The sequence below is a fragment of the Heteronotia binoei genome, chromosome 16 (genome assembly GCF_032191835.1).
Source record: "Heteronotia binoei isolate CCM8104 ecotype False Entrance Well chromosome 16, APGP_CSIRO_Hbin_v1, whole genome shotgun sequence".
Taxonomy (NCBI): Eukaryota; Metazoa; Chordata; class Lepidosauria; order Squamata; family Gekkonidae; genus Heteronotia; species Heteronotia binoei.
Genome location: NC_083238.1, coordinates 8,935,490 through 8,958,979, shown reverse-complemented (window position 1 = coordinate 8,958,979; position 23,490 = coordinate 8,935,490). Strand labels below are relative to the sequence as shown.

Here is a 23,490-nt window from a genome sequence, read left to right as displayed (position 1 = left end):
ACCTTTTATTGGCCCCTCTCTGCTTTATGACTGGTAATTACTAAGAGCAAAGTAATCAGCACCTTCCCAGAGAGCCTTGTGAAGGAGGAAGAACCATCTGGTGAATACAAGGCCAAAATATCTGACAAACACCCTGGGAATGTATCTTTGTGGCTATGTGGGAATGCTCCCCTGCTTCCCCTCCCCATAGGAATCCTTTTGAAGTGTACCTTAAAACTTATGTATCAATGTATTGGTTTTATTCTTCTCAAGCCTTGAGCTAGAGTAACGGTTTATCAATAAACGTAGTCTTTCTAGCATAGGGTTGCCATGATTTTCTATGGGAATAAATCTCCCTAGGGAATAATAGAGTTCCCAGTAGACATTTCCCTCCCCTTCCCCTGCTTTTTGACGACCCTGAAGCGGGAGGAGGGTCTCCAAACCGGGGGGATCCCCTGCCCCCACCTGGGGATTGGCAACCCTATTGTAGCAACTCTGACTCATCATTGAATCCGTCTACTTGACATAAGCAGATTTGCAATCATATGCACCTTTGTTACAAATCCTATCTTAAGCAGAAGTAAAAAAAAGTTCTGCATGCACAGCAGCAGAGGCATAGCTACTATCCTCATGGAAGTGGTATCTTCAGATGAGACCTCAGTTCCAGGTCTTCCGGGCCAAAAATCAATTTTATATCCACTGTTGCTGTACTGATTTGAATGTATATATATATGTGTGTATTGTTAATTGTTATTAAGTTGCAGTAGAGAAAGGTATGGGGGGGTGAGTGAGTGAGTAAGTGAGGTGATTGGTTGGTGACAGCATTGCGTACATTAAGACTGAGGTTGTAACAATTGCTTTCTCAAAATTGTAGCAAGTTTCTCACCATGATACTAGAAAACAAGACTTGAGTGACATAGCAATGACTAATTGTTCTTCCAAAAATAGCACATCCTATCATATCCTTGTCATGCTCTCTACCCATTTCTGTGCTGTATCATATTTTATATAATGTACTGCGTGCTATCTGTAAGTAATGGCTGCAGCCCATCCAGTACGACTGACTCCCTCATATTCCCCTACATAGGCCAGTTCAATGATCAGGGTCCAGTCATGATGTCTCTATAACACAAGAACCAGTAATGATGTTGTGCTGCAAAACTTCATTTTACTGCACCCAGTACAAACCAGTAATATAGCTGCCAAGTCATCTCCACTTCATATACTGGAGGAGTGATTTTAAAAACAAAAACAAAAACAAACCCTTATTCTATTTCTGAAATAATATATATAGATTGTATCATGACAAAGGGATTGCAGTTCAGGCTGGAACCTCCTGAACTCCAGAGATCTGGTGTTCCTCCAGTGCTTAAAGCCTATTTTGCAATTGTGTGTATGAGTGTGTGTGTATGTGTATGTGGCAACCCACAGAACATGACTGTAACTCACAGTGCAATCCTAAGCAGAGTTACACCTTTTAAGCCCATTGACTTGCACCAAATAAAGTATTTAATTTTTTGAACAAAAAAAAAAACTTTACTGAGAAAAACTAATGCATACAAGCAAAATATTAAAAAGCAATGCAGTAACCTATCGGGCAAGGTAATTGAATCATGTACCAAACACGGTACAAAGAGCATCTTAAAAATTATTACATCTTAGAGAGAAAACACACACACACATATAACACACCATTCTGTGTGTGTGTGTGTGTGTGTGTACTAAAGCCATTTTTCGTTACACCTCTAACTTTATTGACCCTGGAAAACTCACCTCTGAGTACTGGTTTTGCTTCCAAATCTTTGCTCTCGTAGATGGCTTTAGTAAACATTCATTTTTTTTTAACATACTCAATTGGGGAGATGGGGACACAGATTCTGCTCAGTTCTTTCAGGCCTTTTTCTGTAGAAAAAGCCCAGCAAGAACTTATTTGCATATTAGGCCACACATCCTGATGCCAAGTCAGCCAGATCTGCATTCCTGTGCATTCCTGCTTAAAAAAGCCTTGGTTCTTCCCAACTCCATGATATAAAGTGAAGTTGAGAAATGTCATTGCTTAGTATTATTGTTGCCATCAAAAACTGTAGCAAAAGCAGTAAGAAAATGATAGCATATGGTTTTGACTTTGTCAATGTAATTCTATAAAACACCCAGGAGGTTTCAAATACTTGTGCTTTGAATTAAATGTGAAACATTAGTATCTACTTTATACTTTTGCAGAAAGCTACTTCACATGAAGTGCTTGCATTACTGCATACTATTAATATTGTGAGTCTTGCATTTATTTTAATAGGCTTAGGATAGCATAAACAAAAAGCCATATTCTGTTGTCATGCCAAACAGAATGATAATATGAGAAAGTACAAGGAGAAGGAAATGTCTCCAATAAACAGTCTCTCACCATATCAACATGGATTGTGGTAGCCTGGCTATACTGAAATATGATACTACTGAAGGCTTTTGTTGGCCTTCATGCAACCAGGATCAAGCCAAAATTGGCTAACACAACAACCTTCATTGCCCACTATGGCACTCACACACACACACAAACAGAGAGAGAGAGAGAGCGAGAGAGAGAACTCATTTGGTCTAAGCAATTGGAACAAAATGTGACATTCCTCAACAGAAAACACAGAGAAAAGATTAGAAGAAGCATAGGGGAATACAGATGGAGAAGATGGAAGATAGGAGAGAATATGTAGATGAGAAAGGAATGCATGGATGGGGGAGGAAATGGAGGGATCAAAAGACACCAAAACTATTGTTTTATTCTGATAATGCTGATTCTGAAAGTGCCGAACTGTATCTGAGAGTTAGGAAATGAGGAAATTGCATTCCTGCTCTAGGTATCACTTGTCTTGAGCACTAGAACAAGGTACAAAGGTTGTGATCAGATGGGCTTTTTGGCCCACCATAGCCACCTCACCCTGGATTTAATGCGTGCAATCACATGTGTACATCTGTCCCCCAGATCCCACCTGTCCTTACCTTGTCTTTGACAGCCCAGGGACAGATTAAGTGGCCACTGGGAAAGAGCAGCTGAGTTGCTCCTCCAGGCCGGGAGGGCTGCAAGCAGGGGGGAAACCAGGGGAGGAGCCAGCCCGGGGCCCCTAAAGGTGCGGGGGCCCATAGTGCCTACTTGGCCTAATTGTTAATACGGTTCTGCTGAACACCAGCATCTTGGCTTTGGCTGGGATCAGATGGGGATTTGTGAGGGCCCCCCAAGGTTTTGACTGCCTAGGGGTCTCCACAGGGTTTACTCGGACACTGGTGTCCAGTGAGGGCGAGTCCTAGTGACCATAGTTAAGGGAAACTCTAACCAATTTCTGCCGAAAATCCAACAATCCGTTCCATTTCATCTTTGTAGGAATTTGGAATCAATTTCTCAATATATATATATAGTTTGATTAAAGAGAAATTTGAAGGGGTGGTGGTGGAAGGGAGGTTCTGCAAAATTTCAAAATTTCACTCTTTAGATGCTTAGAGGCAAGCAATATCTTTCCAGTATCTAGATTCCAACTAGACCATCACTCTGTGGTGTGTAACACAAAACAGCTGCAAAGGCTGAATCTACCAAAAGGTGCACTGATTTCTCTTCAAACAGAAGTCAAAGAGAAATCCTTCTTTTATAAGAGAATAAGAGGAATAAATGTTTGTATCTAAACGGTAAATTTAAGGGAAAAAATTCCCATAACAGCACTAGACCAGCTTTTATCTTTTTCCAGGGGAAAAAAAATGATTGCTAAGACTGATTCCTATTACCTCCTGTCTTCTTCCATGATCAAAACAAGAAACTGTAGCAACAGAGTCCATTGATTCCTCAGGGACTAATAACACATTATGTTTTCCGCAAGTAATTGTGTAGTGAAGCAAGTTCAGGAAAAGCTGAACCTCCTTGGTAGAGCTTGGTAGAGCTAGTTTGGTGTAGTGGTTAAGTGTGTGGACTCTTATCTGGGAGAACCGGGTTTGATTCCCCACTCCTCCACTTGCACCTGCTGGAATGGCCTTGGGTCAGCCATAGCTCTGGCAGAGGTTGTCCTTGAAAGGGCAGCTGCTGTGAGAGCCCTCTCCAGCCCCACCCACCTCACAGGGTGTCTGTTGTGGGGGAGGAAGGTAAAGGAGATTGTGAGCCGCTCTGAGACTCTTCGGAGTGGAGGGCGGGATATAAATCCAATATCTTCATCTACCTCACAGGGTGTCTGTTGTGGGGGAGGAAGGGAAAGGAGATTGTGAGCCGCTCTGAGACTCTTCGGAGTGGAGGGCGGGATATAAATCCAATATCTTCTTCTTCTTCTTCTTCTTGGTATGCACTGGCTTGGTTTGGTTTGGGACAATGCTGGTGGTACTCTGAATCAAAGTGAAACATCAGCAGCCACTTCACACTTTCACATTATACTGTATGCAGCAGGGCTTTTTTTTTTTTTTAGAGCAGGAACACACAGGGATGCAGTTCTGGCTGGTTTGATGTCAAGGGATGTGGCCTAATATGCAAATGAGTTACTGCTGAGCTTTTTCTACAAAGAAGCTGTTATGTATGCGGACTCAAGTGAAGACTTGGATATGCCCGCCAGCTCATTTGAGCCAGGCAGATTGAGCTTGGGGATGTGAGAACAAAGGGCTGCAGGATCCAAATCCCTGCAGCCCTAGACCAATCACAAGCCCCCACCAGTTTGAATGACCCAATGAAGTGCTAATGTGGGAATCTAGAGATGTATATAAGTTAGGCCTGTAGGCTTCATCCTCAGTCTGGTATTGTAACTTTTACTATGGGCGTTTTCGCACTCACCTTCAGCCGGCGCGACCCCCCTCTTCACCGCGCAGTTTTTGGCAGTTTACGTTTGCGCCGCAAAAGCGCCGTGACTTTCCGGCTCTTCCGGCTGCTCCGTGGCGTTTAGTGCGAAATTCGCACAGATCCTGCGTGGTGAAGAGGGGGGTCGCGCCGGCTGAAGGTGAGTGCGAAAACACCCTATGTGATTCCTAATAAAGAGCTTGTTATCACTTCACCAAGACTCTGCCATGCCTAGAACCCACTATATTATAGTGGCGATGAGGATGGGATCCGGATGAGCGAGGTCCAGGGCACCCCAGCACCGCCAAGCACACCGAGCTCCAGCGCCGCCATGCAACTAGCACTGCCGCCCAGCCCGATTATGGCTGTCGTGTCCAGATCGCAAAACTCCATTCCGGAGTTCGATGTGGCACAGCCCGAGGTCTGGGAAGCCTGGGTCAAAAGACTCAAGTACCAACTCGTGGCACAGCGAATCAAGGAGGATGAACATGAAATTATGAAGGCCATCCTGCTAAGCAATTGCGGCATTGCCACGCTACAGCTAGCGGAGGGCCTGGTCGTGCCAGAGATGCTCAAGACGTCGTCCTTCGATAAGATCATCAAGGCGCTGACCCACCATTTCATCCCTAAGGCTACTCACCTCACCCAGAAGCTACAGTTCCTCGACAGCTTCCAGGAACCGAACGAGACCGTAGCGACCTTCCTAGCCCGCCTGCGAGACTTGGGAAGGAAGGCGGAGTACAGTACACAATTGGAGGAGAACCTTCTCGTGAAGTTCACTTACGACTTCAAGGACGGGAAGGCATGTCGGAAAATCGCAACGGAATCAAAGCCAACCTTGGAGAAGGCCCTACAAATAGCCACCAACAGTGGGAGTCCGTGCCAACAGTGGGAGTCCACTTGGAACCCCTGGTCCCGCCTGCACCTCAACTTCGCAGGGCCCTTCCAGGGGCATCTATTCTTCCTCATTGTGGACTCCTACTCCAAATGGTTGGAGGTAGTGCCCATAGCCTCCACTTCTTCTCAGGCAGCACTAGGGGCACTCCGCAGGGTTTTTGCCATACACGGCCTCCCAAACACATTGGTATCTGATAATGGGACCGTCTTCATCTCAGCCGAGTTTCAGGATTTCTGTGGCTGGAATTTAATAAAATACATAAGGTCGGCCCCCTTCCACCCAGGCACAAATGGCCAAGTGGAAAGAATGGTGCGGGCCATGAAGGAAACACTCCGCCACATCATAGATGGGGAGTGGAAAGCATGCCTTGCTGAGTGCCCCTTAGCACAGCATTCTATCCCCAGTATGGTCACCGGCTGCAGCCCAGCAGAGCTTCTCATGGGCTGGCAGCTGACAACCCCCCAGGATCACATACACCCGGACTGCGCACCCGACCTACAAGAGATACCAGAGGCAGTCCTGGCCCTCCGGGGTTTCGACATGGGGGACTTGGTGTTTGCCAAAAACTTGGGGGGAGGGCCAGCCTGGATACCAGCACAAGTATTCCAGGTACTAGGGACTGTCATGTATGAAGTCATCAAAGGGGGGGATTCACAATAAGATGGCACATTGACCAAATACGCAGGCGAGAGGCGCCCGGGGGAAAAGACAAGAATGCAACCACCCCGGCGTGCCTGATCTAAGTGAAACAACCCCTGAGCCGGAGGAAGCAGAAGAGCCCGCAGCTACACCGGAGCCAGCTCCAGCAGAACAGACGGAACCACCCTCAACACCAGAGACCACAGAGGGCCCCGAACAGCCGACAGAATCCCCCTCAGCACCTGGACCTCTGCCAGGAACACCTGGCGCAGAAACCGCTTTGCCACCAGCTCCAGTGCTCATGCGGTCCACACAAAAGCACCGCAAGCCTGTGTACCTTAAAGACTATGTTCACTAAGCTTGTGAACTAAGGGGAAAGGGATGTTATGTATGTGGACTCAAGTGAAGACTTGGATATTCCTGCTGGCTCATTTGAGCCAGGCAGACTGAGCTTGGGGATATGGGAACAAAGGGCTGCAGGATCCAAATCCCTATAGCTCTAGACCAATCACAAGCCCCCACAAGTTTGAATGACCCAATGATGTGCTAGCGCAGAAACCTAGATATTTATATAAGTTGGGCCTGTAGGCTCCATCCTCAGTCTGGTATTGTAACCTTTACTATGTGATTCCTAATAAAGAGCTTGTTATCACTATGCCGAGACTCTGCCATGCCTAGAACCCACTATATTATAGAAGCCCTGTGTGAAACAGTGGTGACATCAGGGGGTGTGGCTTAATGTGCAAAAAAAAAAAAAAGCCATGGTATGCAGAATGGTGCAGAGTATGGAGTACAGAGCTTTCTACACAGAATTTACTTGTCCTGAAACAACCTCAAGGAGTGCTGTTTCTCCTGTTCAGTGCTGTATTTATGCTGATGAGCTACAAGAGTGTCTCAGGTCAGGAAAATGGCTCAAAGGGGAAGCCCAAACCTCCAGTTTGTAGGTGTAGTGGTCTCAGTCTGAATCAGGCCTGTACATACCAGGGAACAGTGGAACTTCAGAACTTGTCTCTTCATCACACCTGGGAAAGTCCCCAGGAAAGTTTAACACAGAGATCCTTAGACTCTAAGTCAGTGTGTAATATATGATTCTTCCAATGCTTTCCATTCTAATTTTGAATCATTCATGGAAATGAAGGCTATATAAATTAGGAAACAAACATTCTAAAGACATATTAATTTTCCTCCATTTTCATTGCTGCACTGTTTCTCTAATTGTGCAATCTGGTGTTTCATTATTGTTGTACAAAAGGAGATTGAGGAAGAATCGCACTGCTACAGCACCAACCCTAAATCAGACTTTTCCCTGCAGCCACTGTGGCCGGACCTGCCTGTCCCGCATTGGTCTTGTCAGCTACCAGCGAGCCTGCAGCAGACGTGGACTATTGCACCCTTCTTAAATCTTCGTTCGTGAAGCCAAGCCGAGAGAGAGAGAGAGATGTATTATACAACTTTAATGGAAGCAGTCAACTCTTGAGTACGCATCTACCAATTTGTAACCCAATTTTTTTACATTGTTGATTGCATGTATACAGTTCTGTTGGTTTTAATTGTGCCTTCCGTCTCAGCAAAACTATGGACTATAAATAAAGAAGAATATCTGGGTCTCTGGATTTCAACAATGACCTTATTATCCTTCATTCTTTTCCTTGCCTCCATTTTGCCATGCTATAATGCTACAGCGCTTATTAGACTCAGCAAAGAATGTTGCAGTCACACTTAATTTTTGGTTGTTGGTAGCTGGATTCATTCTATCGCTAGCCTAATGGCCTGTATAAATATATATGACCTGAGAAGGGGCTGCACAATTGCATTTTTGAAATAGTATTGATTTTTGAAAAGGGAGGGAAGCATAAAATTAGAGTGCATACTTTGGTGCCAAATATTGAGCATGTTCAGATTCAAAATAGCTGAGGTGTTAACATCTAACTTCAACAGCTTATAAATACATGTTATTAAAATAAGAGGCAGTAAAACTGCACAGTATAATGCTTTAATAATGTTTCTGAAGAGCAACTGCTCTGCATGTAAAGCAAGCACTTGTAATGCATTAGCTCTTTAAAATATCCAGAGGACATGCTTAATACTAAAGATGCTCAAGCATCCACTTGCCCATTGTGAGAATGGAGCTGACTGTTTGGCAGATGCATACAGATCGTTGTAACCAGTGTGCATGAACCTCCTCACCTGTTGTTGCTACCTTACTGTGTTTAGGGACTCAATCAATCAATCCTAGAGATTTTTAAAAATAAAGTGTTACCTTCTGATAATCGTTTGTGTCGACATTAATGGCTGCCAGTCTGTCTAGATATACAGCAGTTTACACATACATGTTTTTTTTATGCAGCCTCATGGGAAATAGAGCGTTTCACCATTACCGTTCCATATCCCCCTGGTCCTGGTCCTCCTTTTCTGCATGCTGATGGTTCTTTTTTCACCCACTTTCAATTTGCCTGCATTCTAAGGGCAGGGATAGCTTCCATTGGACTTTTCCCTGCGATTTTGGCAAGCACTCTTTTTGGAATGTGGGCTGTCACCTGATGATATACACTCAGTGAGTTGCTGGAGGTACTCAGTTCACCAAGCCTACATTTGCCCTTACATAGGTCTTTCCACTCCCCAACCCCCCTCTCTCTGCCTTATCAAAACTGGTTGGATCTTTGGGCACAGTATTGTGCACTGGGCAGATCGCTATACTTCCATTTCAGGTTGGGGAACTTCACTGAGGTTGAAGGACTGCCTGTGGATCACGTGGAATGGTAAGAATGCTTTCTTACCATTGCCACCAATAGCCCTCCGTATGCTCTTGTGATCCAGATGGAAGGAAATGACCTGCTTGGTAGGAAAGGTGTTGACCTCACCCTGTTCATATCAGTGTATTTGCAGGTAATGCATTCTCAGCTTCCTCGGGTTTCATTATTTTGGTCTGAACTGCTAGAAAGGAGGACTTGGAGGGGTGATGCTGCCCCTGATAAGGTTGACTTGGCAAAGAAAAAAGTGTCAGGCTACAGCTGACTTCATGGAGTCAGCTGGTAGCTCAGTCATCCAACACCCAGACATTTCTTTTAGGCTGTCCACTTTGTATAGGACTGATGGGGTGCATCTATACTCCTTGGGTCAGGACATTTGGCTTCATAAGACACCCTTCTTGGTTATTGCATTAGGAGCTTTGGCAAGAAAAGGGTGATATCCACCCAGCTCTTGTGGTGGTTGTTGGCATTGGGCCAGATTCATTTTGGGGGAGGCTTCACTTGTGTGCACACCTCCCCAGGTGGGGAGCTCATTATCGTGTCTTAGGGGTTGAGCGATTTAGTGGCATGTCTGGCTCCTCTCAAGTGGCAAGGGTTCCACACGAGGACTTGTGCCCTTATGGGACGACCTGCTTGTCACTCTTGGTTCCCCAGCATGTGGGGAACCAGTGGGTCACCAGTTAGAGGCTTGAATCTTTAGCAGTGCAAGAAAAGACATGGTACGGGGGGGGGGGAGGGAGAGGGGGAGAGACAGAGAGATTTATTTATTTATTTACATTAAACTTTTATCCCGCCCTCTCCGCAAGCTGACTCAGGGCAGCTCACAACATTCGTTTACACGATTTAAAACAATAAGTCAATAAAATCTATAATACATTAATACAATTAAAATTTAAAAAAACTATTCTACGGTGCTGTACCATTACTATGTTGGCGGTTCTGCTTTTCAGACGGTTGGTCACCGGAAACTCTAGCTGATGTCCGGTGGCAGCTCTCTCTCAGTTTAAGCATCGAAGGCCTGTTGAAACAATTCAGTCTTACAGGCCCTGTGGAATGTAGGAAGGTCCCGCAGGGCCCTTATGGCCTCCGGGAGAGCATAACTCTGGTGCTGCCCCCGAGAAGGCCCTGGCTCGTGTCAAATGCAGCCTGGCCTCCTTTGGTCCAGGGGTGGACAGCAGATTTTTTGTCCCTGAATGCAGTGCTCTCTGGGGGAATATATGGGGAAAGGTGGTCCCGCAGATAAACAGGTCCCTGACCATAAAGGGCTTTAAAGGTCAGTACCAACACCTTGAAACAGACTCGGAACACAATAGGTAGCCAGTGTAGCTCTTTCAGCACTGGCTGAATGTGCTCCCATCAAGGGAGAGAGAGAGAGAGAGAGAGAGATGCAGACATATTGGAAGCATGTCAGAGCACAGATATGAGAAGAAGAAGAAGAAGAAGAAGAGGATGATGATGATGATGATGATGATGATATTGGATTTATATCCCACCCTCCACAATCTCCTTTACCTTCCTCCCCCACAACAGACACCCTGAGAGGTGAGGGGGGCTGAGAGGACTCTCACAGCAGCTGCCCTTTCAAGGACAACCTCTGCCAGAGTTAAGGCCATTCCAACAGGTGCAAGTGAAGGAGTGAATCAAACCTGGTTCTCCCAAATAAGAGACTGCACACTTAACCACTACACCAAACTGGCTCTCACCAACTGGAGAATGGGATGCTAGACCCAGATTTGCCATCCCCACAAAAGGCAATTAGTTATGGTTTCAACACTTTTCATAAGCAGATGTATAAATTCCCTATAAGCCTGGATAGAGCAGTAATAAATAATAACCAGTCTTTTATCTGGTATACAGTTATTTGTAAAGATAATTTTAATTCTGGTTGTTTACAGAATATTCCTTTTTTTCAGATTTATAGAAAGCATTCACAGAACTGAGATTCCAGTAGATGCCTACAGCCTATTTGGAACACATATACCAGGGAACTTCTGTTAAAGGATAGACTGTATATATGCCAAATTGGTTTTGTTGAAGATTTTTTCCATTATTTATTGCATTGCCCAGTTTATGACTCTCCAAGAGGGATTTTTTTTTGGTCTTTTTTGTCTTTTTCAGTGTACTGGTTGGTCATCACAGGAGATAAGAGGTTATTTGCTGTCTAATAAAGATAAAAGTTATCTGGCTAGATTATTTGCATTAAAGATTTGCATATGGTATATGGGGGAATGGAGATCTAAAATGCATTTTTTTATTTTAATGCCTTTGCTCAGAATGATATATGTAAATGATCTCTGTATCTTTTTAATGAGCTTCTGTATGTGAAATTCTTAATTTTAACCAGTGACTTTTGTCTATTTGCAACTGTCTTTGGTCATAGCAATTAACTGTCAAGCATGGTAAAATTCCATTGATAATTGATTGTTTTGGGGTCCTCCATAACACTGGTCTGTGGAATATCTTGGAGGACCAAGGTCTGTTAGCTCTGTTATTCTTTCCCCTCCCCCTTCTTGCTTTATTGCTTGCAAAGTAGAAGTAGAGAGAAATGAAACTAACTTGAGAAGAAGTAATCAGCACCTTCTTATACATTCCTGTTAGGGAGTGTGACACATCTGGGGAAAACAAGGACAGAGTCCTGATAACGCCATGAGAATGTAGACATTTATGATAGTTTATGTGTGAGAGCTATCCCTCGCCCCCACCTTTTGGAATCCCTTTGAAGTAAGCTTTAAAAGTATTGCATCAATTTATTTGTAACATCACTCTCAAGAATCTGTTACACTGAAAGTATCAGTCTATCAATAAACGTAGTTTTGTATCAAGCTCGACTCGTCATTGAAACCACATGCTTGACATTAACTTTATTTGTAAGTGTAGGGAATTAACTATCTTAAAAGTACAGGAAAGTGAAGATAGAGGAACTCCTAAGGGGATATCTTGAGGGTCCACATACATCATGCAGAGAAGCTGCTACATTTAATACTTTGTTTTCCCAACTGCTCTGTGATATTCTTTTGCTTTGTCCACAATTGGAAAAAAACAAGCCTCAATAATAAATGCCTTGTTTTGTTTTTTAAAAAATCAATTTGACTGGGATTTCTCCCCCTCCCAAGAATGCAAATGATCCCCAGATCATTCCGGTTATAATTTATAAGTAAGAGGCACAATCATCGGTTGTTATTCAGAAACAAAACTGAAAGGAATTTTTGGGGTGTCTGCTCCCTTATGTTCTTTAATGTCGATCTCCTTTGATGTTTACATGGCATATACACAGCAATCATTATATTCCACACTCCTGCATCATCAATGCAACGACAAGCAAAACAACTTAAGTTGTGAATGCCCAGTGCTTCACTTTAGCCCCACAGATGTGAAGCAAAAACTAGAGGTGTGCACCAACCCCCCCCCCCCCCCCCAGTATTTTGGGGATTCAGATATATCAAACCTAAAAAAATATTGGTATTTGCCAATATTCCTGAATACCGATACTGGGGTATGGGAATTATCAGCATTGCCGAATTTGTTTGGCTCTACTATACCCTACAGAGACCATCCCCAGATGCTCTCCCCTTCCCTCTCTGAAGTCACAGCAGGGGCAGCAGGCTCCCATCACTGAAGGGAGGGTAAATTGCCCCCAGACATGCAGGCTGGGGAAGGCTAGAGAGATTGGGAAATCATTTAAAGATGCCTCCCCACATCTTCCCCATCCCGCCTGCCACAGCAGGCAGGCTGGGGAAGCCTGGAGAGATTGGGGAGGAGACTGGGAAAGGATTTTAAGGGGATACATTTGAACATGGAAGGGAATGCAATAAATTCAGCTTCTATACAGTGATATCTATTCAGGAAGAAGAAGAAGAAGAAGACTGCAGATTTATATCCCGCCCTTCTCTCTGAATCAGAGACTCAGAGCGGCTTACAATCTCCTATATCTTCTCCCCCCACAACAGACACCCTGTGAGGTAGGTGGGGCTGACAGGGCTCTCACAGCAGCTGCCCTTTGAAGGACAACCTCTACCAGAGCTATGGCTGACCCAAGGCCATGGTAGCAGGTGCAAGTGGAGGAGTGGGGAATCAAACCCGGTTCTCCCAGATAAAAGTCTGCACATTTAACCACTACACCAAACTGGCTCTCCTTCTGGGGAGCCTGAATAATGCCACACAGGCAATATATGGGTTTCTTCTTCTTTTTAGCTTGACCAAGCTGAATGCACCTCCCTAGAGAAAACTGAAGGACTGATCTCTAGCATAAGCATGTTTGAAAACAAATTATGATCTTCCATGAGTCTCTCTCCCATCCACCCCCCTAAAAAAATTATTTTTTTCTCTGTTTCTTGTTTGGCAAAATGGGAGCATGCTGTGGAAGTACAACTAGGCCTCTGAAATATACTTCATAATCCTTAATCAAATGACATTTCTGCCTTGAAACTGGCCAATCAGCAGAATTCATCACTACCTGCTACATTCACTAGTCAACAGTTCTAACATATAGTTGTTTGTAAGTCTTAGCAAAGTTTCATGGGGATTCTTATGTGCAGCTGAAACATAATAGTTATAATGAAGAAAGTGGTGTGAGCTTACTGCATTAATTACTAAAAATCTATATTAGGTAATGGCTTTTAAGTTTAATTTTGGGGCTATGACAAAGTGTCCTTTTTTTCAAATAAAGCAAAAACACTAACTTGAGGAATTGTTTGCACCAAAATGCATAATGACTGTAATCTCTGAAAGCTGATGATAGGTAGGATAGGAACAATTTACTTCCAGCCCATGGGAAGAAGCTTTCATACACCAGCAGCAACTAGCTTCAAATAAATATATCAGAACATGACATTTGGAAAAGGGGGAAAGACAGATGGTAGTAATGAGCTGACTTCTACACTACTGCAAAAGATATTTCCAACACTCAGCCACTGAAAGTGCTAGAACTCCAAAGCTCTCTTTAACCCAGTCTCAGTTGCTCACACCAGCATTTCTTCAGTAACTATGGGATCCCAAGCCCCAACCATCATCCACCGGAGCCGTGTTTTGCTGAAGTCCCTTCCTTTGGCCTCAGACAGAGAGGGACAGGGGTTGAGTACTACCCTATCTCCCCTTCTAAACAAGAAATTAGACATTTATTCCAAGCACACCTTCACCCTCCAATCTTTTGAAGACCCTAGCCCTATGAGGGTGTGACTAAACCTGTGAAGTACCAATAGTTCCTTATAAGCAATTTTTGCCCTGTTACTCCTGATTGTCAGGCAGCTGGCTGTCAAAGGGCCAGCAGTCAATGGCTACCTGACTCTTAAAGAGCCAGCCACTCTTGATTTGCTGGTTGATGTGAGAATTTTAACAAGGTGCATCTGTAACCCCAGTGGATGTTGGGGTGTGATGTTGTGGAGAACTAAGAAGGCGGGAGGGGGCTGATGTCATCACCATCACCCCTACAGTTACCTAGCATCTGACATATCATTTAGCCTGCCCCAATATCAATATTTACTCTGGAGTTAATAGAGTAGAAACTTGTCTCTGTTCTCAAAACAGCTGTAGGAGTTCCAAGAAATACTGATTAAAGCCTTATTTTGCAGGGATTCTAATCTTACCCATTCCTAATATCTCATAACACACTTGAGCAAATGCTTTTCCTACATACATTTTAAGGGAGCATTCTACTAGCTGATGTTTATTTGAATAGAAAAATCTCAAGATCTGCTAAACTAGGGGTGTAAAACATGCAGCCTGAGGGCCATATCAGGCTTCCCGAAGGCTCCTATCAGGCCCGCAAGCAACTTACTACTTCCTTCTCCCTCACTTGTTTCTTTCTGTGTCACAGCTTGCTTTGCCATGCTTGCTCCATCACACAGGAGCTACAGAGCAAAGCCTCTATTTTCTCCATTGGCGGCCAGCACATGAAGCAACTTGCGTACAAAAACTCACAATGCCTAGCCATTTCATGTTTTCCTTTGAAGCATTGGCCATGAGATTTCTGTAATGGACATCAATAAATCAAAAGTAGGTTTGCAACTTTCAGACATACACCTGAACAACATCTAACAGCAATCTCAAGATTGCTACAGCACAGACATTGTCTCCCAGTTTTGATGCAATAAGTCAGAGCAAGAAGTGTCAGTTATCAGAGACTGTTAAATAAACAAAATATTGCAAGAATGCTAAAGTTTTAAACATGTTTTATTTTTAGTTTTTAAAAAAGCCTTTAATTGTGTTTGTCTGTGTCTTTTAGAAAGGGGGGAATAAAGGGAAATAAAGAAATGGGGGGGGGGGAAGCTTACCTGGACTGTGACAGTGACTTTTCCAGGCCCCATGGTGATCCTGGCTGGCCAGCCAGGCCCCAGGGAGGCTGCCACATGGTTCGACTCGGCCCAGTAATCCCCGAGGGCCAGACCAAGTGATCTCAAGGGCCGTTTTGGGCCAGATGTTCCCCACCCCTGCCCTACACATATTTTTTGTGTTCAAATTCAATTTTACGCTCAAACTCACACACTATGGCACCACATTATATTTTACAGAAGTTAGAAGGAAAGTCATTTTGTAGAACAGAAACTTGCTTAGATGGCTAGGTCTTGTTTTTTCCCCCTCATCAACAGAAAAACCAATGAGCTGCATCATCAAAATTATGAATGAGGGATATATTAGTCCCTTCCCTTCATTTTTCAAAACAAAAGGTCATTTCAGCTTCAATTCTATGAATATGTTCCTGGGAGTAAACCATGCTGAATAAAACAGGACTCTCTTCTGAGTAGATCTGCGTAGGATTGCTCCTTTAGACATAATACTATATTTCATTTCATAGTTCTTAAATTATCAGACTTGGACATAGGAGAACCATTTTCCAACATCCATGTGTACAGAGATCTCTGGTTACTTTGGCAAGCTGGCATAGGACTATTCTGAAAATTACGTTATGTGCAAATTGTAAAATACACTTTTAACCTGAAAAGAATAGTTGCTCTTACGACAGTCCTCCTTCCTTTATTCTTTTATGTGACCCCGTGCTTAAGTCTAAGAAATATCTATAGAATTTGAAACTATTTAAACTAGGTAATTGTAAGTTCTCATCCTGCTGCAGTTCAGATCTTTCACATGCTGTAATGAATTTTTCTTGCCCTTTTCCTCTTCGTATGAACATTTTCTAATTAGCATCTGTACATGATTCATGCACACCATTTACTGTATGTTATTAGCTTATGGCATCCACAGAGTGCGTAGCAAAATCCTATGTTCCAGTGGAAAAAAAAATGCAGGTTTGCATATTTCTAAAATGAGTGTTCCTCAAAAGATCAAAGCAACGGGATTGCAACGATACAGGGAAATAGCATAACCCTTTTCTTCTACTTTTTTTTGTTTTGTTTTTTGCATTTTAACATCAGGGGAAATCAATCTCTTTCCCCCTGTTCAATTCGTCCCTGTCATCTCTAAAAATGGCCAAGCTGCCTTTAAGCCTAGGAGCCAGATTTTTTTCTTTTGGACAGAAAGGGGTCTCTGAAAGCTTTAACTATGCTACTTTGGATGGTGGCATTGCAAAATATTACAATTTGGAGTGATTGCTATGTCTTCCAAATAACTGGAATGTCATTCCATGTATCAGGTTTCACCTGTGTCTTAGGTGGAAGGTTTAATTTAACAGTTGTGCCAAATTGAGCCTGACAGATTCACTCTGTTCCTGTAAAGCAAGAACCATTTGGTCAACCAAGTACCAGGTGATTTACTGCTGATAAGGATGTGAAGACAAAGGGTGTACGTCTCCTCTTTTAAGACTGATATTTTTCTCTCTTGTTAGTCTTTTCGATTCAGTTCAACTGGGAATACACCAATCTCTGAACATGTCCCTCCATATTACCCCTCCAGGTCAAAACAAAAGGAGATTGAGTTCACTTTTATAACAAGATACAAGTTTTCTGTGCTCAAAGTATGTGAAAGAGAAATGGCCATTACACAGGGAATCTAATCAGGGCTTGGTGAATTCATACAGAACTCCTTTGGAAGCCTCTAAGGCTTTCATGATGAGGAAAGGTAATTTTATTCACCAAGACTGGACAGAGAAAAAGTATGAGCAAGCAGCAAAAAGAATTGGAGTCTAAATTAAATCCCAAGACCCCTCTAAGGCTAATGAAGCTGAATTAAAACTATTCAACCAGCTGATGATCAACTATTCTTGCAGAATGCACATAGATCAATTCTTTTGACCAAACACCAGACTAAGGTGGAGTAGAGTAGGGGAAGTACACCCAGAACTACCTTCTACTTAAAAACATAAGAAAACAATTCTTAAAACTTTTCAAGTTCTTCAAATAGATTAGCTACAACACAACATGTCCTGTTGAAGTCCTTTCTGAGGTACAGTCTTTTACTAGAGCAAACGGATTCATCAGTATGCTGCCACATACATGCCTTAGGGACAAAGTGTAGTTTACAAACAAAACATGAAACAAAGTTGCTGTTGGATAACCACACATGATGTGTGACACATCTGGAACCCGACAGGGAGAAAAACAATTTTGAGTTGAAAAACAGCCAGTAGGGAAAGGGTTAAGTAGCCCCCTCCCCATTCCTGCTCTTCCACTTAGACTGTAGCTTCCTGAAGCTGCTTTTCATGTTTTTTTAAAAAAATTGCCCACCTTTTATTTAATACATCGCTTAACATTCCTTCCAATATTAAAAAAAGATGCCCTTGGATATTTGCCATTCTAATGAAGAATCCAGAAACAGAACCCCGCAGGTCTGTGGTGGGCCTAGATTGACCCAATAAATCACAACCCCCAAGACAATGTCCCATTAAACCTAATTAGCCAAAGCCTTTATGTGTAGACTGCCTCTTCTCGGGGGAAGTTTTAACTTTTGGTTTTCAAATGAGCTAGAGGCACTTAAACTGCTTTCCCCTCTTCATTTGGCAGGGAAAACAGCTTATTTTTGAGTACAGTCAAGGGTACTTTAAGAAGTTGGTGTAAAATTTTGATACAGTTCATGAGTATTTTAATGTTATCTCGAAACGTTATGTGAGAAATGAATAGTTTCTCAACCGACAAGTTCATTGTCCTCTGTGTAGAATCTTGATACAGCTGCTATCTCAAACCATGGCATCCAAATAGCTAGGCCATGCCCTTTATAGCTGGTTAAATGACTGTTGTTAGAACCCAGCTGTTTCTTTGCCTTCTCCACATGCAGTCTTATAAAGCAACCATTGCTGTTTATTAGAAGTGGGACGAAAGCTGTGAAAAACTATATCACTGATCAGTTCTTCAATACTACCACCAAACCTTTCAGCTTGTTCCACTGACCACAACATTCACTGTTGTTACATACAAGGCCCCCGTTGTTATTTTCTTGAAACCAAAAGCTCTCAGTCTCAATTCAGTTGTTTTGTTTCTGGTACAGATGTGTGTTAGGATTGCCAACTTTGTCTTGGGAACTTCTGGGAGGTAAGGAGGTGGTGCCAAGGAGAAGATGGAGTTGGGGGAGGAAGGTATAGAAGGAAGTGTACTGTAGACTTTGCCATCCAAAAAAGTTATTTCTTTGCGTGTATGTGTTTGTGTGCATGCAGGATGCCTAGAGCAGAAAGCCTACAGCAGGGTGGAGGGAAAGAAATATGTGCCTGCACAGAAGACCACTTGATTAACAACAGTTATATTTACCACAGGTAATGCAATCCTTTCATATTTGTAGCTTCTGTGCAAGCCCACTTACTCTGCAGATGGGTGTGAGATCCTTAATTCAAGAGATTTAGTAGAACAGTTTTTCCAACAGCAGACTTGCATCTTGAATTTACGTACACAGAGAAAAGTATGTTTGAAAGTCGATCTGCTCTACAAGTGTCAGACAAAGGCACAACTCTGAGGAAAGTGGTGGATGATACCTGAACTTTGGTGGAGTGAGCAGTAACTAGCAGTGGACAAAGTATCTCAGCCAAAGCATAGAAACATTGGATAGTGCACATCCATTTTTAAGGTGGCCAAATTTTGCACCTCGGTTTGCTCAACAAGGAAGCAGCTAGTTACAGTAAGTCTTTTTGGTATTTATTTATTTATTTAGTAGATTTATAGTCCGCCCTTCCCCATAATGGAAAAGTGAATGGAAAAATGAGCCTTCCTCCATAGCAGCAAAGAAAAAACTGAGGGAAGGAGTGCTTCTTCTCCTTGGTCACATGCTGGTTTTGACAAGAAAGGGATGGAACACAGATGAGGGCAGGGGACAGTATTCAGTGCCTTGGTCTAGCTTTGTGTCTAAATTTGCTCACCCAGGCAGACATCAGCAGTGAAACTTAACACTCACAGGCAGGAAAGGAAATCTGATTCTACATTATAGTCAGGCCCATGATTCTTTATACCAGAGTGGAAGACTGCCAGACTCTTCACCCATGGTTAGAAAGAGCAGGTATAGCAGGAAACCTCCCACCCCACCTTCTGCTGGTACCTGGTGCATAGATTTAGAAGATTGCTTAGAGTTTTGTGGCAATACATGATGCCACTTCCAATTATGCATTCAAAAGTGGTGTTGCAGCATCATACAATGCCTCGCCTTCCAAAGCCAGTAAGGTGTAGTGGATACAGTGGTAGATTAGTACCTTGGTGCTGGATACAAATCCCACTTTTACCACAGAAGCTCACTGGGTGACCTTGGGCCCATCACAAACCTTCAGACTGGTCTACCTCACAAGGTGGTTGTTGTGAGAAAAAGGAGGGCGAAAATACAGTGTCCTAAAAGCTACTTTGAGTCCCAGCAGAGGAGAAAAGTGAGATATAAATGAATGCATGCATACATGCAAAACTCCCAGGGGTTGGCCGCTGAGGGCATTCTACCAATGTCACGTATAGGCCAAAGACACACTAACAGGATAAAAACATGTTTTGGTAGTCATGGTGCAACTGAGAAAGAAAATAATTCTGCTCTTTGGCAGCCAAGAAGTCATTTGAAGTTATTCTGAGCTTTTTCAAAGCTGCAGCCTAGTGTGTATGCATAGAGATGACATTTTTGTTTTGTTTTTTTCTTCAAAGAGTTTTTCTGTCTATAGGCCTCTTCTGCATCCTACCAACATATGACATGAACTTGATTTTAAAACCCTACCTGCTGGTAAGCATGCACTAACTTAAGGCTTCGTAAATCCTTTCATTTTAAATACAAGGCTGCGCGCTGCTCCACTTTAATCCTCTACTGAAGCTTATATATCATTCTTTAGAATGTGTTACATATATTTATAGCCCTTTCATCTTTTAAAATTGTGCTTTTTGAGAAAATTCTGCTTAGGAATACTTTCCCCACCCCAGAAATCAGCTTTTAAAAAATCCATTATGCTGCCTGCATTGTTCATCTATAATAGTAAACTTGCAATTCTACCCCTACACATCTAGACAAGGATAAATAAATGGTCATTCTAGAGCAAGAAACCAATGATATCTTAGATTGTAGATATGTGCATGTTTGTGTTATGTCAGTCAGTCAGTTCTGACGTATGTCAACTTTATGAATTAATGACCTCCAAAACATCCTGTTTATATCCAGGGCTTTTTTTTTTTTTTAGCAGGAACACACAGGAATGCAGTTCCGGCTGGCTTGGTGTCAGCGTGTGTGACCTAATATGCAAATAAGTTCCCACTGGGCTTTCTCTACAAAAAGCCCCGTGTGAAACAATGGTGATGTCAGGGGGTGTGGCTTAATATGCAAATGAGTTCCTGTTGGATTTTTTTTCTACTTAAAAAGTCCTGTTTATATAACTGTGAATGACAAATTCCTACAAGGTCAACTGTGCAACCATAGTCAGACTAGTCTAAGACCACTGATTTTAATGTACATAGAAGCAGCTGAGTGACAGGGAGCAGATCACTAGCCTCTCCTCAGCTGTTTCATGCTGTCTTGTGAAGTCTAAACTTTAAAGAGATAGCCTGAAAACCAACTGTGCAGCGTTTTGGGTTGCCTTATGTAGTCAGTTTTATCTTTAAAGGGACTGCAAAAGACAGTCCCAAAACAGCAGAAGACGGTCCAAAAACAACAGAGCAGTGGAGAGGTGCTTTCCACCATTCAGCTGATTTGAGCTGATATATGCAGTCTGTTTTAACTTTAAAGAGACTACACAAGACAGCTCCAAAAGAGCTGTATTTCTGGCTACCTTGTGTAGTCTCTTTAAAGTTTAAAGAGTCTGCACAAGACAGCCTGAAACAGCTGAGCAGCAGGGAGCACCTCCCCACTACTCAGCTATTTTTGCAGCTTTCCCATGGAACAGAAAATGGGGTTTTAAAGGGACTCAGTCCCTTTAAACCCCTGCTTTTTGTTCTACCTGTGAGCCACCACAATTGCCATGAACTGCTTTAAAAGTTTGTAGACCCATCATGAACTTCTGCTCACAAAACATGAACAGTGATCATGTTTTGATCAGTGATCCAGTTCATGCCCATCCCTACTTAGGATTCCTCTGTCCATCTACTCACTATTGTACGTCACACATCAACAGCAAATCTGTACAATACAGCAATTTGTTCCAGTTCTTCAGGCAGGGATTTATACCTGAGCGTTTACATTAAATATTCATAAAATGACAATAACCATACTGTGAACGGAGGAAACTTATTGACAAGGCCAGAGTAGTATCCAAGTGATGACAAATTCAGCATATGTACAGCAGAGAAGGTGACAGATGATCACTTATCATCTACATTTTCCAATTTGGGATTCCAGCATCAATTAACTCTCTACAACCCACATTGAACAATACATACCTATCTCAAACGTAGGCCTGTTCTCACTTAAAGATAGGTCTGTAACTTAGAATGGCTGCTCACCAAAACACATCCTGTCTAGCAAAAAAAAAAAAAAAAAGCCTGAGACTAGGTCCAGAAATAAATTCGAGAACATTTCAGTCTCCCAGGGCTCTGACTTAAAATATCATGGCACTTTGACAAGAAGAAGCCCTCAGTAGGAAAAATCACATATCAAGAAAATGAATTCTGATACATTTGGATGCAATCTGATGTGGAGGTATTTTTTCTGAATGAAATTGATTATTTTTATATATTGAGTTAGTTTAGTGAGACAGATAATTAACTAGCAACTGTTGTATATTATGTGCATTTAGGTTTTAATTGATTAAATTAATTAAAGCCTAAACCAAAGTGTCTATTTGTTATTATAACTACTCTGCACTGGGGGGGGGGGGGAGAGTACCTGTAATATTGGAAAATCTTCCAGTGTGGCCATTTCCCTAATACCTTTAACAAGGTCAGAGTGAGAAAGAGAGTGACTCCTCAGATATACAACTGACAAGCATAATAACCAATCAACAATATTATACAGATCTAGCCATTCAATATTGATATCTACATCTTTCTAATTTCCCCAACCATGCCCCTCGTTACTGGCTTTGGAAAGCTTTTTTTTTAATTATAAGAACCCACTTCTGGTATCTTGTGGTATTCTGTTCCGGTGCACTGCTTTCTAGACATGGAGACATTTCTTACAGACTTTGGCTCTTAAGCATGCAGACTGGACAGGGGAATATAACAGAATTCTATACCTGCCCTATCTAGTAAAGAACAGCACTGCCTCTAGCATAGATAGAGGAAAATGTTTTGCTTCCACCTCATGGGTAGATAGAGGCAAATGCTACACTTACCACACCCACCAGATGCTAGTCAGTGTCTGACATCTTCCCTCAATAATGTCACACAATTAGTAATGCAGAAAAAGATTACACCAGCCCAGCAGACACAGAATGTAAATGAATGTGTTGAATTTCATGGTGTTTTTGGTCTTGCTGCCCATTCATCACTGCCAAAAGCCATGGTTCTGTGACAAAGCTATCATTCAGCACACTTCTGACAGCTTCATTGTGAACTGAGCTCAGGAGAGACTTCCTGAAAATCTGGCCACCATTTCCCCTTGCTCTGCTTTCTTACCATCTCTGTGCCGGCTTTCCACCGATTTGCCATCTTTTTTCACGCCTCCTCTCAGTCCTGCCTCTGCACACTCTGCTATTCTTCTCTCTATGCCTAGCAAAGCCTCCTTCTGTCATCCATCACATCACTCTGCCTCGCTATGTCCCTTTATCCTCCTCTTCAGAACCATTTATCCCGTGCTACCATTCCCAGGCTTCACAATGCTGCTACTAGTTAATGCTGCCCTGAATTATCCTTGCTATTCCTTTATCTCTCTTCCCTTTTATTCCATACAACTTCCTTAGAGCTCATGACACTTGGTATTGCTCATTTTAGTGCCTTTCTAGCTCTAGCATTGTGTGAATGGAGGAAGTATTCCTTATTTGCTTTTTTCAGACCATGCATGATTTTATTTTATACATATCCTCTCCCTATTAATGTGAAGAGCACCAAAATCATATTTGGCAATCTGTGGTTTCCAGGCTTAGATATGAAGCATCATTATTATTTTCTTTAAAAAAACAAACAAACTTGGGTGACAGCTGTTATAGAGGACCACTGTCAGAGGCAGTTTTA

The 23,490-nt window shown here is 42.6% G+C and overlaps 1 protein-coding gene across 1 annotated transcript in view; it reads right to left on the bottom strand.

Moving 5' to 3' along the window:
- KYNU (kynureninase) overlaps window positions 1–23,490 on the bottom strand; it is a 202,514-nt gene that overhangs the window by 22,633 nt on the left and 156,391 nt on the right. The gene's annotated exons all lie outside the window — the stretch shown is intronic.